Raw genomic sequence first — 21,191 nt, 5'->3', positions numbered from 1 at the left:
AAAACACTGTTTAGGACAAACATTTAGAATGTGGTAAAACTCAGTAAGTTGCAGAAGTGTCAATGTTGAGTTCTTCTCTATATTGGAGGAACATGAGGGAAAGTGGGCTCCAAACTTGGTCTCGGCTAATATTGTAAATAGGAAGCTAATAGGATTAAGCATCTTGAACCAGGGCCTCACTACTCTATTGTCCTAATGTTCAATCTTATAGATGGTGAACACTCCCCAAGCCATATAAGCTACCCTTCCCCAATGCCCATGGTAGTTCCGCGAAACAGTAAGTAGATAATCAAAAACCACCTAAATCATAAGAAGGTTTCATGTATGAAAAAAAAAAAAACTTTCTTTGCGGTCACAACAAAGATCAGAATACATTTTTTTAACAGTCACCCCTCAAAAGCTTTGACAAGCCTCGATTTTATTTTCCTATATCTTCAACATTAAATTAGTTGACTTTTCCTCATCTATTTCTTTTTAAATGACTTAAGCCTTTTCCTGAGGTAGCACGTTTTTCATTAGGTGCAAACTCTATCCTTTAGTGCTTCACTACTGTCTAATACAATTCTAACCTAAAGAGCACTGCATTCATTTTGCTGACTAATTGACTGTATGAACTTGAATTATTGTACCAGATTCTCTCATCCAGAAATTATGATTGAATCATAAGTTGACCCATTCATGAGCTGCATCAAGTAGAGTAGGATACCAGAACCTCATCTAGAAAATTACTGTTTAAATTTATGTGGCTTCCAAAATGCCCAATTAATTCTCAAGATGTAATTTATTCCCTGGAAGAATCTATCTTATTAAATTTATGTTCCTTCAAATTAAAAGATTATTTTAAAATAAAGGATGCTGCACACTCAATATCTCTTTGTTCTCCAGATGAGATACCCCAAATATGACTGTAATTACCTTAATAATACTTTTCTGCAGTGTTTTATAGTTTTTAAAGTACTTCTGCATTTGCTCTACACACAAGTCCTATAAGCCAGCCAGATACGGCATTATTGACTTTATCTGACAGTGTAAAAAATAGTTACTTGGAGAAATAAAGCGATTTTTCCCAAGGTCATATCAGAGGCAAAACTGGCACCTGTTCCGATGTACTTTCCATTATGCCACCCTGTCTTTCTCCCATCAATATTTTTGTGATTTTATATACTCCATAGGAGCCTCCACATGGAGTTTAGTCATAGGCTAATGGAATGCCATTATTTTAAAACTCTCTTTTTATAGCAAGAGAAACCACCTGTCTTTATTGCACATATATCTTCTCCCGCGGCAGCAACTTTCTTAAGGTGCATATGCATTTAATGATGCCCCACTAAGCAAGGTGGTGCAGCTACTGGGAGGAGGAAGAATAACCCTTCTGCCAGTTCTAAGGAGACTCTTCATTACCTCGTTTCTTCCCTCCATTACATGCACCTTAGGGCTTGAGAAAGCCCATCAGCACGGCACACCACCAGCATCTTGTTTGCGAAAGAGCAAAAGCAGGCAGCAGTCATTGAAGGGTGCAGAACAGAGACAAGAACATTGAAGCGAAGCTCTGTCTTTCTCACAGGCTCATGTCCTATTTGTGTTGACAATGACTATAAAGGGAAATGAGCGAAGACAAGTCAGCAGGACTTAATTTGAATTTGCATCTTGCAGTCCTGACAGAACAATATCCCCCAATAAAATAAAAAATAAGTGACTGAACAAATTTGACACTTACATGCTGAGGCCATTGAGGGAGGGACTGCCAGGCCGGAGCTGTTTCTAACAATTGGAGTTGTGATATTATTGAAAGGAGTTCTACATTTTTGTAACCTTTATTTCAAATTCTCTATAAAATAAGACTTCATTATCAAAAAAAGGAGAGATTTCCAGTCAACTTATCAGAACTTGCCTAAAGGGGTCCTAGTACCAAATGAAAGATTCATTAAACAAAATGAAAAGAAACTCAATATGGAGGTTATATTCAGGATAAAATGTTAATAAGGAACCCAAACTATAGAATTGTATTCTTTATTTTTACTGGTTTTTAAAATTTTTCCATTAGATAAACTTATTTTTAATATAGAGGAAGTCAAGTTATATGAAACTGTCTCATGGGTGCATTTGCTCTTCTTTTTACTCTATTGTTTAATCTCTTTTTTTTTTTTTTTTGGCGGTACTGGGGATCGAACTCAGGGCCTTGTGCTTGCAAGGCAAGCACTCTACCGGCTGAGCTATCTCCCCAGCCCTATTGTTTGTCTCTTTAAGAAAGGAGTAAAAACATATTGGGCACAGTCGTATGATCTATTCAGTCTATATCAGATCTATGATCTTCTTAATAGAATATGTATAAGTTATGTCATTACAGCAATATTTGTGGTTTACTTTAATGTTAGGTGGGAGGGGGCAAAGCAACAGGGTAACGTGCATGTTTACTCTAAAATTTTGTAGGATAGAGGATTTTGTCTTAGCCAAATCTGACATTCTGATGGGTTTGTCATCCCATCGTGCAGTTAAATACAACCAGTCATAGGTCTGATGCTATATTAGGCAGACAGGGCTGGATAACCAAGGCAGGGATAGTGAAACCTCTGTCAATACACAACAATTTACATGGAGCCCACAAGTCCTATGGGAAAGACCTTAGACTTCGTTCACAATTTACATTAAAATAATACATACAAATTGGGGCTTTGGGAAATACAGTTGCCAAAGGCAGCTGCTAAAAGGAACAGAGGCCCTGAAGAAGAAAATTCCTGTAAGTGAGGAAAAGAATCTGAGAGGAGTATGGACTGGAATCAATGGGTTTTCTGGAAAAAAAAAAAAAATTCAGAATGCAGTATGAGAGGTGACTGTCACCAGCCCTCTGACTACGTTTTCCTTTCAAAAAGTTGGTGCTAAGAGATTGTGCCCTGATGAATATGATACATTTTAGTTTTGTTTATTTTTATTTTGGGCTAGAGAGAGGGGTGAGCATTTTTCAGACTTCATACACACTAGCTTAGTTAAGGCCCATGGGACCATAAAATCTAGTAAGTCCCCTCTCACAAAATCCACACATGTACGCCTCATTCTACCAATATCCATTGCCCTTGCTAAAAAGACATAAGCAGAGAGAAGTAAAGAATAAAGTTTTTAATAAGAATTTGGTGTAAAAACAAACCTCCTACACAGAGTAACTCTAGTGCAGATAAAGTCTCTCATATACTCATGGAGCAACTGAATTTAAATAAGGGGATATGGCCCAGCATTTATAAACTAATGTAGAAGACAGAATACTTTAGGTAACACCCTGTGAATCTTTTCAATACATTTTGTAATAAAACGAAGAATAGAACTCATCCAACTGGTTTCTATATTGGTTTTGTGGACATGGTAGTGGAACTACATTATGTGGTCTTTAAAAATTTCCATAGAACCTGCCTCACTCTGGGACACTGAATTGTCCAGACAGGCCAGAAGTGAAACAAGTCTGGGAAAACACGAGGCAGCGATAAATACTAAGTCATGCAGGAAGGAGTGTAGACTGCAAAATGCCCAAGGTCATCAGGGGTCCCAGGGGCAATACCATGTGGCCATCCTGAGATGCAGGAGCTGACTGATGACAGGGCAAGCAGTGGCCCACAGTAAGCAAAATGACTGGGAGCTTAACAGGAGAGAGATACATCAAGAATGCAACAGCCAAAAGTGGCTAGCAGCTATCATAATGGGCAGTACAGATACATGACTTTGCCACCATCATGAAAAGGACCACATCTAGGAGTGTGTGAGAAACCAAGAAACTGAGTTGAATGCGTAGGAATTCTAAGGGAATCCTAAACTGAGTGTGTGTTAAATAAACAACTGTTGAATAAATAAGAGAGCAGAAAACATAAAAAAAAAAAAAAGACTAGAATTCTAACATTCAGACAGATGGAAGTTAAGAAGTGCGAGGTGTTCAAGTGTTGCTGATAAGGTGACCATTAACAAACAAGCCCAGGGTGTTCCAAACGGGTAATGACATCCAGATGCTCAAGTAATGATGATTCTGAGAGACTAAAGTTATGCTTGTTCACACACAGCTAAGTTTTCATAGCTAGAATTGACATTACTACATCTGGATGTTTTTTTTTTTTTAAATTGCTCGTATGTGTAACTTACTGCATATGACTGCACACTAGAATCACCACTACATTTCAGAATGGAGGAAAAAAAAAAAAACAAAGCAAGTCACAAAACTGTTCTGTAGCATCTTGGCAATGACTTTCAGTTCCTCCAAATCTCCCTCCCAAACATGGGCACTAAAAAATAAACATGCACATTAATAACTCTGTTTGGAAACTTCAAGAGTTCACTTACCTTCAATCCCAATGTTTTTACAAGTTAGAAATGTTTATAACAATACATATCTTAAGTTACTCTGTTAGTAACTATGTTAATAATTATTTTGTACAAGGAAAAGATTGTTAAACCCTACAGAATTTGTTTCACTGTGCATTAAAGAGCAGTAATTTATTTAGAGCAATAGAAATCAAGACAATAAAACAATAAACTTTTAGAGGCATTCCTAAGACTGATGTGAAGTCCGATTAAAACACAATAAATCCACTTCCCTTTCCTCTGGAACAACTGCATCCAAACATTTCTGAACAAAAAGAGTGATTATCAAAGCTTTGTGATATGAAGAATTTCTAAGGCTAATCTAGAAGGGAAGGACATCTCAGTCAGATTCTCACTCAGATGTGCTAAAATGGAGTTCACACCCTGACCCAAGGGAAGATAAATAACTGAAGCCATTATCAAAGTGTGGAAATATATATTTTTATCTGTTACTCCACACCCATGCCAGTGAATTCAATAAATTTACTTAGTACAATGATTGTGTATGCATGATCTAATCTCAGCTGCCCAATAAAGCATTCACCATTTATAAATTTATTTGTTCAAAATGGTATTAATGAAACAAAATAGTTTTTTTTCTCTTTATGTATAAATTAGATTTATGGAATGAAATATCTCCCATAATCCTAAAATAATTTTTTTTTTGTTCTGGCTAACAAGTTAAACATCAGTTTCAAGAGGCTCTGAGAAAAACAATATATTTACTTCATTCATTCAACAAATAGTATTAAGTACCTATTATTTATTATAACGAATGATAAAGAAGAAATAATGCAAGAGATGTTAATTTAAAATGCTGGTGGGGAAAGGGTAGGTAACTTTAAATCAGGTGGCAAGGGTAGACCTCCTTTTAGTGGGCATTTTGAGCAGAGATTCAAAGGCAGAAGGTGAGGATGGTATGAGAGAAAGAGTATCCCAGGAAGAAGGAAAAGCCAGTTCACAGGCAGGCCTCCAGGTGGAAAATGCCTGGTGCATTAAAGAAGAGTAAGGAGACAGTATGGATGGTGCCAAATGAGTGTGGGAAAGAGGTTTTAGAAGAAGGGGCAATAGGAGGCTAGATCACTGAAAACCTTCTAGGTCATCCCAAGTAACGTTGCTTTTAGTAAGGATAAAATGGGGAGTTTTGTAGATTTCAGCAGAAGGAGATGCTATTGAAGACACCAGTTAAGGAAAGACAAAAGTGAATACTTCAATGAGAATGGATAGTGAGGGCCAGATGAGGAAGCAGGAAGCCCAGCTAGAATGCTAAGGGAAGTTCAGGGGAGGCACAGGGGTGTCTACTGAGAGTAGATGAGATGAAAAATGGTCCAATTATCAACCTACTTTGAAAACAGAGCTTTCAGAATTTTCTGATGTCAAATATCAATAATATGTCATTGTAAGTTGACAAATTATTGGAAAATATGTATGTACGTATATAGATAGATAGATCATGATAGATACACTGATATCACATTTTGATTATATTTAGAAGAAATGTTCTATTCTTTGCAATCAATAAGTAAGTCCATACCATGAAGGAGAGAGCTCAGAGCTTTAAAGCTCTGAAGTTCATTTGTGACCAAAGCCACTTTTAGAGACTTCATGTGGTCATGAGGAAATAAGCATTTTAACCTTAGATGCTAGCCACAGTTAGCCCTTGGGTATTACCATAGTAAATGAAAATGTATCACAGTTTTTGTTGTCTCCATTTAATAATATTAATAGTCATGGTTTCAATTTCTTAATGGAAGTGTTCCTTGTCCCAAGGATACAATAGATTCCTAATTGATCCATTTTTTCAGGTTATGTGCTTATGCTCTCTTTGATATTATCTTTTAATAGCTGGAACAGTTTTACACTTCCCTCTTGAGAATAGCTGAATCTTGATTCTCATTAAAAAGACTGGTAATCTTCCTGGGATCTTGATTCTAAAGAAGAAACTCAAAACTTCTAAAGGAAAGAGAATAAAGAACAGATTTTTTCAGGTATCTACTATTGATACAAGATGTGTGATTTGAATTAAAAACCTCAAAGATAAGCTTATCTTTAAACTGAATAGCATTTATTAAAAAACTGTCCACATACTTCTCTTAATCACACCTATTTCAGAAGGAAATTGATAGGCAAACAGAACACCCATTGAAAAGCAATGAAAACATGAAATATATTTTAAGAGTAAAGTTAATATATGGTATAGTGAATACAGTATAATTTGGGGGTTTTGTTATATTATATGCATAGAAGAGAAAATGTAATTTAAAACCTAGGCAAGCAACTTTCTTTGCACCAATAAGATAAAAATCCAAATAACTTATACAATAAAAAATAAAATCTGCATCCAGAATTCCTAATAGGAAACAACAAAACTTGAAGCATTCATAAAAATTCGAGTGAAACATTTAGGTTATAACATATAATTGAAAAACTTTTATATTTTAGAAGCAGAAAGTCCTCTGAAATAGGTTTAATGGGCTAATAGAAAACCAGGTGATAGAGACTACAGGCAGCAGTCCCGCTCCCTAAGAGTATTCTTGTACATGTATTCAGTAGGAATGGAGAGACAAATACATTGTCGAAATGAAAATAATCAATTAAATACCATGGCTGGAAATTGCTGCAAAGGAATATAGGAAAAAACATATTTAAAGCTCTACAGTGCTTCTTGTTATTGTTTAGTTATTAGCTAATTAGGAAGAGCAAAACCTGGAAAAGAGCAGATCAGGGCACTGACTTTATATTGAGGGTTTAGTAAATTCCTGGGCATCATTTCAGTAATGACTGAAGAATGGGTCCTTAGCATGGGACCAACTCAGCTCTCTAAAGAGGAAAGATCCACAATCATATTGCTTCTTTTCCCAGAGTCCAAGGATTTACAGAAAACCAAAATCTATCCAAAAGATGAAATGAATAGGCCAAAAAGAAAAGCCAGCCACCTTTACATATTTTTGATTTAAATATGATTCTTTATATTGCACACTGGATCACTGCCGAAGTGCAATATCAGATTTACCCAAGAGGAACAAAGGAGGTCGAACTGCCTTCACAAGGTCACAGCCTAAGAAAACACCCTTCAACTCTCATCCCTTTGACAATCTCAACAAACCATTCCTAGGGCAATCTCATGTGGTTTTGGATATAATCCAATATAATAATGATTTTAGAAGGAGAGTGAAGAATTTTAAGGTCAATAGACCAACTCATCACAGTATTAGCTCATATTAATGTAAGAGTCCCTCAGGTCACCTGACCAATTTCAGAACAGTCTTCTTTTTAGAATATTTCCATGCCTTTAAAGGTCTGAAATATAAAACCCAGACAGAACAAATCTGCTTCCAAAAATATATGGATTAGCAAGAACTAGATTTATGTCCCCATCTAAAATAACCAAAACAAAATATATGAAGGAATGACTTTCACAACAGCAGACCTCAGGTAACAAAGGATAGTCATTCTTGAGAAAATGAGAAGCAAACAAGATGAACTGTAAAATTGTCTTAGTGTGAGTGAGTTCCAACGCCATGACACAAGGAGGAGAAACTCAGGAAGAACTTCTTGAGTCAAGAAGATGGAGGTTAAAGATAAGGAGATCAAGGCAACTAGAGTCCAGGAGAGGAGCAAGCTATCCTGAAAGAAAATTGCAGTCCTATCCTAGAGAATTGCAGTAGTGACTATTTACCAAAAACTCATCAACACAGATGTGTGAGAAAATTGATCAGGCCTGGAGAAAGAAAGAATCATCTGAAAGGATCAAATGAAGCAGTGCCTACCACACACACAGGGCTAAGAATGGCACCTGGTTCCATAAGCTAGACTGGGAAAATTAATCATTCATGGTGATATCCTGAGGAAATTCTTGCCTCAGCAATGGGAAACAACTAGTTCTTGACTGTATTGATTAAGACTCATCTAACAAATAATAAAAGCAAGACTCTAAAGTATAAAAATATTTTCAAATAATTTAAACTGCCCTAGAAAATGTACAAGGAATTTCTAGAAGGAAAATGTAGAAGGAAATACAAAAATATTCAATGCCAAACGTTAAGTAAAATTACCAGGTCAAATGATTATCAGATATACAAAAAATAGGAAAATATAGTCCATTATAAGGAAAATAACCAAATAAAAAGTGACTCTATATTGTTATAATTAATAGACAAGGAGATTTAAACATCATAATTGTATTCCACATGTTCAAAGATGTTAAATACATAGAAGGCATTTCTAAAAACAAATTGAATTTCCAGAGGTATGAACTGCAATATATGAGGTGAAAATACCTTAGATGGAATTAATAAATGAAATATTATAAAAGAAAACAATGATGAAGTTGGAAATGTAGAAATAAAAATTTAAATCAGAGAGAGAAAAGAGAATTTATAAAATATGAACATAATTTCAGTAAGCTGTATGATAAATTCAAGCAGGCTAATACAAATTTAACTGATAATCCCCAAAGAAGAAGGCAAAAGAAAGGATGGAAAAATATTGAAGGAAGAATGGCTGAAAATTTGTTCAAATTTGATGAAAATTATAAATTTGAGGATCTAAGGAGCTCAACAAATCCCAAGCACAAAAAACATGAAAAAAGTATATCCAATTACTCAAGATCAAACTGACTATAAATAACTTTCTACCCAACAAGAGCAGAACAGAAATTCTTTTCTAGTATGCATGAAATATGTAAATATGTATTTTGGACCATAAAACAAATCACAATCAATTTCAAATGACTCAAGTCATAAGTCATGTGTTTTGACCAAATGGAACAAATTAGATATCAATAACAGAAAGATGTCTGAAAAATCCCCAAATATATGGAACTAAATACCACACTTCCAAATAATGGTTAGAGGGGAAGTTAGAAAATATTTTGAACTGAAAGAAAATAAAACATAATATATTGTATTTATGGAATGTCTCAAAAACTCTACCTTTATAGCAATTCACCCTTATATTAATACAGAAGACAGGCCTCAGATCAGTGACCTCATTTTATATCTTAACAAACTAGAAAAAGAAGAACAAATAAAATCCAAACTGAGCAAAAGAAAGATAATAAAGACCATGGTAGAACCAATGAAATAAAAAAAAAAAAAGAAAGAAAGAAAGAAAAAATTAAGAGCTAGTTCTTTAACTGATAAAACTCTACACAATCAGGAAATAAAGAGAAGATGCACCTTACCAACATCAGGATTGAGAGAGGTGAGTATCATTCAGATACAAAGACATCAAAATGATAATAAGTGGTCCTTACTATTATTCACAACTTTATGCCTATAAATGGAACAATTTAGATGAAATGTGTACAGTATTGAAAAGATACAAGGTATTAATATGCTCAAATCAAAGTAGAAAACTCAAGTAGCTATGCATCTATTAAAGAAATTCAACTTATAGTTTAAAAACTTGTCCAACAAGAGAAATTTTGGTCAATATTTAATGAGGAAATATTACCACATCCATAAATTCAATGCAACACTAATAAAAGTTGCAATGCATTTTAAGTATAAACCCAAATTTATATGGGTTCAGTAAGGAATCTTTAAAACATAAAATCTAGTTCCATGTGGCATATATTTTCCAGGTTCTGAGCATTGAGGGAAAAGAGTTATGTATCTACTTCTTTTACACATTCAAAGAAGCAAATTCTAAGGTCTCAAGGAATGGAATTTCCTTGTATAGAGCATGAGTTGTCTTGGTCCAGACTAAGAGAATTAAGTTGCAATGCATATTGTGTTTTATAGAACTTTACAAACACACACACACACACACACAGAGCAAGAATAAATTGAAACAGAATGTCCACCTAAAACAGACTTTTTGGTGGAAATAAAGCTTCCAAAGAATAAATGATCTCTAAGGTGAATTGTATGGACAATAATTCTGCTACTGAGTGACAGAATAATTTCACAAATAATTCATATATCTAACAACCTTCATTGGTATTTTTTTTATTTACCACCAACATTGATGCAGTTTTTCTGACCTCCTCTGTAACATTCACTCACAAGCATCACTACTGAGTAATGAAGAATATATTAAAGATTTCGTAGGAAGACACACAGCAGAGAGTTTTCCAAAACAGCACATTTCATACCAAGTTGACCAAAGCCCAGACAGAGCACATTTCACACCAAATCACCTCAATGATCATTATCAGATTAGCAAAGCTTTCTTTCATATACCCTACTCCTTAAAGTCTTCTTTCTCTGCCATTCTAGTGTTCTCAGGTTGGTCCCAAATGTCCATCCACATTCATCTCAGTGTCTACCAAAATGAATATCCTCCAAATAATGAGGTAATGTGGTGCCTCTTCCTGCTTAGATGACAGCTTATGTTCAGTGAGAATGCTCTGTAGGAGTTTTACTTCCTTCCTCAAATGACTTACCAAAGCAATTCCTTCCAAAAATGACAAGTCTTTCCCGTAGAGAGGTCTGCTAAATAATACCTTCTTTATCTCATTATGTGCAATGCAAATAAATCTATTTTGTCTGTGAATGTCCATTGGCACTGACATAAAAGTACGCTCCAAAGTTCACAGATATTTACAGCTATAGAGGTTGTCCTTTTATACAGTGTTTGGGGGTGTTTCTATTAGATTCACTCAGAAAGTCTACAAATCAAAGTCAGCCTATTTAAGGTTTAGATTGTAGATGGTGCCACCTTGACAACTAACTAGTTCATGGTGATACCGTACGTTCACTCATAGGCCCATTTCATCAAATCCTGAGCACTAAAAAATTACCCAATTATTCACCCCCACCAAGCATACTCCCAAGGGAAGTCCATGAGACTGGTCCTCTGTAATCTTAGACTCTGACTTTAATCCACAATAGGGATGGAAACCCCTATTAAATTACAAAATGAGAAGAGAAAAGTTTAGGGATATCTAAGATTTTAAACGTTCATATATTTACGTTTTTAAAAAGCATTTCATGAATCTCCATTCAGTATACTTTCAAACGGAAACCGAATTAAGAGCACATGAACTTTGTTAAAACGTTGTGATTTACACAGATGATTGTTTCATGTCCTTTTCTAGATGCAACAAAAGAAATAGCCCCAGCAAAAGGATGAGCTCTTGTCCAACATTTGAGTGCATTGGTATGTGTCAGAACACTGGCTGGAAAATCATTCTTCAAATGTGAAGCAAATTGTTCCCTATTCACTATTAAAATATGTCATTTAAATTACTTTTTTATTTGTTTGTTTTAATCTTGAAAAATAATGGGGAAGAAGAGGTCATGAGAAAAAAATATCTCAAAATTGACCTCTAATTTTAAAGGAAGTGAGATGAAAATTAAGTGCTTCTGAAAGACAGTGTCCCTATGACACTGTCATAGTGTCATGACAGTATCATGTTCCCAGGTTTCAAAAACTGATAAAATATATAGAACTACATGATTGCATAATTTTGAAAGAATACATTAAAGGGAAGTTTAGCGATTAAAATATTATAATAATGTTTTATTGCTTCTTTAGGTGAAAACTTTTTAACAGTTGTTATAGAATGAGGATTATTATATCTTCAAAGAGTCATTTAGATAACGATGTTCTGTAATTTGATTTCATCTTTTATTTTGGTACTATCTCTGATAGGCGATATTCATTTCATATGCAATACATTTTTTAAATGTAGCTGATTTGACCAAACTTAACTTTTCAGTTTGGTAGCCCTGATGTCAGAATCTGCTTTTTATTTATCCAAGTTAGTCAGACATTCAATTATTTATTGACAATACCCACACAAGCATTATCTTAGCAAATTGGTATTGTTAATCTCAGTCACTGGGGGGAAAACAATATCATTACTGTCAAATTACTGACAGCATGGTGTCTGGTCAAATTAAGTAAGTCTGCAGTTTCATAATAAATCAAGTTAATAGTTTTCTTTGCAAATCTAAGTGTTAAAATTAATCTCTTCAGTGAATAAAACCAACACTTGAAGTGACAAAGTTTAATGACCAAAAAAGATTTCACTGGTTTTTACCTGGAACCTTGATACTGGTAAGTGAAAACAGAGGGTGAATCATTTTTACTTAAGGTAAAAAGCAATACATCTAGGTTTTCTAAATTAACATTTTCAGAATATGCCCACAATGTGTGTCTGAGTGTGTGCACATATGCATAACTAGGAGACAAGAAGAGGAAGACCTTAAATTCATATTCACACCTTGGTGTACATTCATTCATGTATTGCGAGTTTGCTATGTACAAAGTAATGTGAATGATACTGAAAAAAATTTTTTTAAATAAGCACGACATTCTTGGAAAGTGTGGTAATTAGAGAGAATGGTTAGAAATAGGAAATTAGTAATGCATTTTGATGATTGTGGTGAGTGATAGGGAATAGGAGCACTTAAGAGGTAGGTGTCAGGAGAAATTTCTTTCTCAAAGGAAATGATAATGAAGCTGAGTTCTTAGTACAATTAGGTATTGGTAGAAAAGTGAGTTTCTGAGTAGGATTGGGTAAGTGACAGGCCTGGGTTGACCTTGTTCCAGGAAGAGTGAAACTGAGTGAAGTTTCCATGGTAAGAGACATTACAATGGATTTCAAGAATTTATGCATGGTAAGTGCTCTGAGTGTGATGTGGAAGTCAGGAAACATTGCGAAAGCTCGGACAGGTTTACGAGATATTTACAATTTTTTTCACCTATCATAATCTCTACCTAATCTTCACCTTAAATGGATTCAGTGTCCATCATAAGTCCTTTATCCATAGTTTCCTCATTAACTTTTTAGGTGTGTAAAGTTTATAATTTGGTAGTTTCCTTGAGAATATTTTAGATGATTAAAATTTATTTGTAGACTTTGTACTTGATGACTTAGTTAATCATAAACTCTAGGTAATATTTGATTTCCTGAAAGATTTTGGAGACATCTCACCACTATCTTCTTGTTTGGAGAAGCCAAAGGCCAGACAGATTTGTGTTGTCCAGTATGATTATTTTTCAAAAAAATGTTACTAAACATCAGGAGAATTCTTGCCTTGCTATCAGTCTCTAAATTTATAAATAATATTTTTAATATGACAGTGATAAAAGTTAAGATTTTCAAGTAAAAAATATGTCGGAAGAGATTTTTAACCAAATGTCACACTTGGAAAACACCAGGACCAAAATTCCAGTACACACTCATGACTATATATCAATATTGCAAATTAGCAAATTGTATAACAAATTGTATTCAGAATGAAGATAAAATACATTTATTTATCCTTAAATATTTTTATTTTCTTCCCAATAATTTATTAAGTATCAGGGAAACATAAAATTGTCAATCAATAGTTTCTAAGATGTTTCCCAAAGTTTCTTCTTCACTCTGTTTTTCTCTCCTTCCTGGTAAGTATGAAGGTGGGTTGGGATTGGAAGGGTTGATTATACATTTATGGGAATGGGTGCAGGACCTTGAATCTACAAAGTTTTCCTCTGGGTCCTGCATAGTGTCTCTTGTCTGCTTCCACAGATGAACCCTAACTTTCTCTGTTGGCTTCTCTTGACCTCTATTTACTTTCTCTAACTCCAGCTACTTCCAGTATGGAGGACTATGTATTGACAGGCAGAGGATATATTTAGACAAAGAACCTAGTCAGAAAACCCATTGTAATAGCCCACAAAATAAATAAAAACATTCTCTACTTAAGGAAGCAGAAGTGGGTACATAGACACAAAATTTACAAATATTGTTTTATTTAATTCTTTGTATGACTTTGAATGGTAAATATTGTCATACCTACAGAGTAAACAAGAAAGTATGATTAGTGAAATAAATTGTGTGAGACTTTGCTGTTGATCAGTTGATTTCTCTGACCCATTAATAGATGGCTTCATGAATGAGTCCATCAATCGATCACTCAATAGACTGGTGAATGACAGACGTGAGTCTCCAGCCCAGCAAAGAGGACCACCAACATTAATGGGGAACTTGATTATTGACCAATTGATGATGCTGCTTAGCAGATATATACAGAGAAAGCTAAGAAAAGAACTTTTCAATAAACTTAAGTGAAAAAGGGGCTTGCAAATATTACTAGAATGATGATACTCAAGCTATTTATGTCATCCTTTCTGAACTGCCACCCTGAAGTTCTGCACATGGAACTTTACTTCAGTTTTCTACCCATCCCTCATCCACAGATTGAGACCAGGAAAATTCCTGGTTCTGCATGAAAGAATCCAGTCAGATACCAGCAACAAGTTATCCACAGCTGGGGTGACTTGTTTAACTCTCCAGATTCAGGTATTTCTCATTTGATGGCAAAGTCCAAATTTTCCTGTCACTCAGAAAGTATTCTATTTGTTGAGTATTAAAATTATAAACAGCCTTACTGGATGCTTCACTTTGCTATTCCCTCAGTTTAATGATTTCGCTGTCCATTCAAATCTAATTTGAATTCCAGTTAAACACTCTGATTAAAAGTTAAGGTCATTACAACTGTGAGAAATGTAAAATGAATCAGGTGGTTAACAACACACGAGCTATTCCATCTTTGATACTAAATGTGAATGACTCTCAAAAAAAATAATAAACCTAAAAAAAATTCCAGTCTGAGCCTCTTTGAAATCAAATTATCTTCCTTCCTAACTTTTGAAATCTACTTAATCAAGATTTGAGGGGAAATTTGTTTTTGTAATTTTCCTTTGCTCACATTGCCTCAACAAGTTATATCCATATGTGTGTGTGTGTGGTGCATCTTTATGTGTGGCCTTTACAGGTCTCCCTCTTGCTATCTGAATGAAATTACTGCTGTTCACATAAACAATTTGTAGCATAAGATAAATAAGTAAATAAAAGAAAGAATTAGTACAACAATGAAAAATCTTTTACACTTCCTTTAAAATAACTAAAATCCAAAACACTGGTAACACCAAATACTGGTGTGGAACAACAGGAAATCATTCAGTGCTATTAATGCAAAATGACACAGCTATATCGGAAGACAGTTTGGCAATGTCTTCCAAAGCTAAGGAGTCTTTTACCATAAGACCCAGCAATTGCACTCCCTGATGTTGATTCACAGGATGCGAAAATTTATATGCCTACAAAAGCCTGTATATGACTGTTCATGGCTGCTTTATTCATAATTTCCCAAACTTGGGAAACAACCAAGATAGACTTTAATAAATAAATGGGTTAAGAAAATCAATACAGGTGAGAGAGGCAGGAATAAAGAAACATATACTATTTGTGGGAATGTAAATTAGTTCAGCTGCTATGGAAATCAGTATGGAGGTTCCTCAAAATACGAAAAGCAGGACTACCATATGATCCCACTATACCACTCCTTCATTTATACCGAAAAGAATTACAGACAGCACATTATGGAGATACCTGCAAAACTATGTTTATCACAGCATAATTCAAAATAACCAAGTTATGGAATCTGCCTAGGTACAAATCAGCTAATGAATAAATAAAGATTTCTTAAACACAATGGATTTGTATTTAGTCATAAAGAATAAAATTCTGTCATTTTCTGGAAAATGGATGAAACTGAGAACATCGTGTTAAGCAAACTAATCCAGACTCAGACAGATAATTATAATGTTTTCTCTCATATGTAGAATCTGGGAGATTGTTAGAGAAGAGGAAGGGACAGGGAAGGAGGGAGGTTCAAAGTATAATATCAGCATGTACAAATAAATATGCCACAATGAAATCCATCATTCTATATAATTAATGTTTTAATAAAAATTGTGACATAGTCATACAATGGAATATTATTTAGTGGTGAAAAATATCAAGCTATGAAAAGATAAGGAGAAAACTTAAATACCTATTGCTAAATGAAAGAAGCCATCCTAAAAAGGCTTCATACTGCATAAATCCAACTCTAGGACATTCTGGAAAATGCAAAACTATAGAGACACAAAAACCATGGTTGCCAGTTCAGGGGCAGGTGACAGAAATGAATAAGTGAAACACAGGCGATTTTTATGATAGCAAATCCATTTTATGATACCTATATGGTAATTACATGGCATTGTGCATTTGTTAATGCCCAAATATAGAAGACAAAAAGTGGAACTAAATGTAAGTAATAGACTTTAGTTAATAATAATATATCACTCCTGGTTCATCAATTCCAATAAATGTTCCACATAATGCAAGATCTTAGAAAGGGAAAATGTGAGAAATTTTCCACTTATTTTTCTGTACACTTAAAACAGCTATAAAAACTGAAGTCTGTTAATTTAAAAAATACAAGCAGGAAGACACTAATTCTTAAATAATTCCATCTAATAAGTATAGCACCACACTATTTTCTTGCCATAAAGCAAGCTTAAAATAATGATTTCTCTTTTGTTCATTCATTGGCTATGGTTCATTTACATCTGATAAAAATAGCATTTAAATGGGCACTTGCTTGTAAAGGATCTGACTTCTATCCATTCCAGATTATGGGACAAAACTTTCTTCTTCTTTTTTTTTTTTTTTTGATGTGTAAAGAATAGTACATTAAGTTAGAGTATTATGTACAATTAAATAATTAACTTGCAAAACCAATTTAGTATCTTATGATTGTATTATAAAAGCTAGACATATATAAAGTACCAATGGGTATTTTGAAATAATTTCCAATGAATAAGAAAAGAAATGCAGTTGCAAATAAAATACAAAAAACTTTTTTTTCTGAACTGCTTGAAAGAATGCTAACAGAATGCTCCATTATTCCCAGATAGTTTGTGTATATGTACAACAAAGAAGGGCAGTCTAAAGGTATAAATACATTGATAATAATCAAGAAATTCAAACAAATACACTACTACTGTCTAATCATCATATCTCATCCAATGTTCACCAACTGTTTCAAGATCTTTTTTGTAACAAAAGAATTCAGACCAAAACCACGCATTACAATTACTAGTTATGTCTCATTAGTTGCCTTTGGTCTGAAGAAATTTGTCAATTTTCCCTGACTTTGCATCTCTAGTAGTGGTAGAAATTGAAAACATGAACCGCTTGAAAAGATATGATGAGTACACTGCCACTTCTACAAAATTTCTGTAAATGAGGAATTAACCTAAACACAATTATAAGGCAGTATCAAGAAAACCCAACTTACCTGTGGAACGAAACTGGCCAACTACATTGTTATATTGTGTGCACGTAACAATAAATCTCACCATTATGTACAACTATAATGAGCCAATAAAAATGTGGGAAAAAGGAAAGAAAATCCAATTGGCAAACCTTTCTTATAGAATATACAATAAAGTATCCAAGTGTTCCATGGATGTACAATGATATTTATTCACAGATGCTAAGAGAGCCAGCTAGCAGAACACAGAAGAGTATCAGATGGAAGAAAATAATTTGTCTGACATGATAACAGCAGTTGTGATCCAAATTTTAATCTCAGGTGAATAATGCTGTTCTAAAACAATATCAACTATGGCAAGTTAATGGATTTTTTTTGAGATACAAAAATTATGCCCTGAGCATATGTTTTTGCTTAAGCTGAGAGGAAGGAAACAAAAAAGCTGTTCATTTTATCTATAAATGTAAATAAATTTTGCACAACATTGGTGATAAGAAAGACAAATTCTGGCATAGTTCTTGCTTCTCATTTGACAGTAAGTAATATTTACTATACTTAACAGTACTTACTATATTTATTTAATACAGTAATATTTACTATATTTATTAAATACAGTAATACTTACTGTATTTAACAATAATACGAGTTGCCTGTCATATCAAGGGTTTATCCATCATTCATTGATGCATAGAGACATTTTACACAGGGGGTTTCCATTCAGCGAGCAAATGTATGTTGAGCCATAGACAAGGGAATGAACTCATCTTACAATTGGCATAATTAAAAGCAGTTTAGTTGAGAACATCACAAAATGTAGATGGTTTGCCTAGCATGCACAAGGATCTGGGTTGGAATTAAGCACTGGGAAAGAAAAAAAAAGCATTTAAAAACATCACACCAGTATTTCTCAGATGCTACTTATCCAAAGAGATGAAAGAAATATCAGAATTGGTCCAATGTTTACCCAAAACTCTATGGGAGAAATGTATTCTTTCTTATTCAAAGTCCTCCTATACACTATACAGAAAAGGAGGCAGTTTCCCAATTTTATTTGTTTTAATTAATATAAAGTATTTAATACAAATAAATGCATTTTAAAATGTGTCTGTGGTATACACATGATATGCATACATTAAATTTGGTTTTATGCTATAATAAAAATTCTCTAATAAAACTAGTAGTAAAGGTAATAAATAAAAATATTTATTATATTTTAAGAATTTCACATAGTTAAACTGTTTAATCCTCACAAATACTTTGTGAGATAGATATGACCTTCATTTGACAGGTGAAGAAACTGGGGAGCAGAAGATTAAGGGAAATGCCTCAAGGGTGCTAAGTGATTGAAGAGCCAGAACTCAAACCCAGCTCATAACCCAAGCACCTCACTTAGGTCACACCTGAACAGATGGGTTCCAAGCATCTGGAGAATGAAGACCCAGGGAGAGTCCAGTGAGTTCTAGACATCACTAGAAGATATCCTATGTCTCCATCAATTGAAACAGGATTTATTCCCCTAAATTCAGGCTCAGACATGTCCAGGATGTTTCTCCTAGTATGATGCATGTTAAGTATGTTAACATTTCTATTTATGCTGCACTTAGTAAGTAACAAAAATAGTGCCTCATATTTTCAAAACTCTCAAGAAAAATATTTCTAAGGCCATTTAAATAAATTTCAGATTTCTATTTTTTATATTTTGTTATGTATTGGACAATGGATTTCTTAAACCTATTCCTCCCTACCTAAGTGACATATTGTCTTTTAAACAACATTTCTCCAATGCCCCTGACCCCTACCCTAGTAGACACTACTTTACTCTGTTTCTTATAAGTTCAACTTTTTTAGCTTCCACATATAAGTAAAATCACATAGCATTTGTCCTTTCATGCCTGACTTACTGTGATTAACATCATGTCCTCAGAATTCGCATGTGTTGTCACAAGGGACAGAATTTCTTTCTTTCAAAGGTTTAATAATATTCCATTTGTGTATATGCATCACATTTTCATATCCATTCATATGTTCATGGACATGTAGGTTGATTCCATATCTTGGCTATGGTGCCTAATTCTGCAATGTACATGCAAGTGCAGATATTTCTTTGATATACTAATTTCATTTCCTTTGAATATATGTATGTATATATATATATATATGTATGTATAGACACATACATATATACACACACACATACAGAAATGTATGTATACATATCTGTATGTACACACACATATATACATATAATCTGTGTGTGCGTATATATATATATATGTATATATATATATATACACATATATATACACACAAATATGTGTGTATGCTTGTGTATCCACTAGTAGGACTATTGAATCACACAGCAGTTTTATTTTTAGTTCCTTGAGTAACCTCCACACTGTTTTCAACAATGGCTATACTAATTTATATTCCACCAAGAGTTCTCTTTTGTCTGCATTCTTGCCTGTATGTGTTATCTTTCATCCTTTTGGTAATAGCCATACTGACAGGTGTGAGGCAATGTCTCATTATGACTTTGATCTGCATCTCTATGATTGTTAGTGATGTTCAGCATTTTTTGCATACCTGTTGTCCATTTATTTGTCTTCTTCTTAGAAAGGTGTACTCGAGTTCTTTGCCTATTTTATAGTTGGTCTGTTTCTTTGCAATTGACCTAACTGAGTTCCTCACATATATCTTGGTGGCAATGAATCCCTTATCAATTATCAATGTATAATTTTTAAAATATTTTCTCTCATTTTACATGCCAAGTTTTGTAAAGAAGCCAATTTGATGAAGTTTTCTAATAAGAGAGCATGAGAAAAATACTGCTTATATGGTTATAGCAAATGCTGATATTTTACTAATAGTGTGACTATAAACATGATTCAACAAACATTTATAATTAGAGATAGGGAAATATTATATAAAGATAGTGATAGATACACAAATATAATTATAGGTAGACAGAGATGTATGTTATGAATACATTCATGATTGGTAGCAATAGATTTAATAACTAGTTGATACTCACTACAACTTGATGATACAGGTTTTACTTTCACTCCTTTACAGAAAAGGAAGTAGTGAAGTGAATTGCTCAAGGTTACATATCTGGTAATTACTGCCAGGATTCCATCTCAGGGTTGCAAAAGGCCATGTGCTACTATGCTGACCTCTTTTGAGAATTTTATTCCTAGGAAGGAGAAACAGGCAAGAGGTATATTGAAAGGCTTAAGGTTTCTCCCCTCTCCCTTAAAAGTGCGACAGAGAAAGATAAAAGTGTATGTGGGCAATCACAGATACTAATGATGAATCTCAGGTAGACACTCAGGTGTGACCAGAGGGAATCTGAGTGAGATGAGAGGCAAATTGAGGATTTACTCAATGAAACTGGGACAGGGAAGCTGGCATTGAGACAGGATGGGAGGACTAAGGGTTGCGGGAAATAGAAGATGTCAGGATTTTCCTTTTCCTTTACTCCTTCCTCTGAGACAGGTTAGAAATAAAAAAAGGAACACTGAGAAATTAACTTCAGCATCTGAATGGATGAAAGGAAATGGAGAATGAAACTACAGATTAACAAAAAATTTAACTGACTGCCTGGGTCACCCAATTCGTATGTGACATAGTGGCCCAAGATCCTTGAGGATCTCCATACAAATTGATAGACATGGTGAGAGATGAGTTGTAAGGAGTTGGTTCTCATTTAGAAATGTGTTTTCGGCCCCTTTCCCCAGGAGGCACTTGACAATGTCGGGAGACACTTTGGGTTTTCAAGACTGGGAGAGCAATGCTACTCATATGCTA

This window comes from Sciurus vulgaris (genome assembly GCF_902686455.1).
Source record: "Sciurus vulgaris genome assembly, chromosome: 16".
Taxonomy (NCBI): Eukaryota; Metazoa; Chordata; class Mammalia; order Rodentia; family Sciuridae; genus Sciurus; species Sciurus vulgaris.
The sequence above is the reverse complement of the archived record's forward strand: the minus strand, read 5'-3'. Positions refer to the sequence as shown.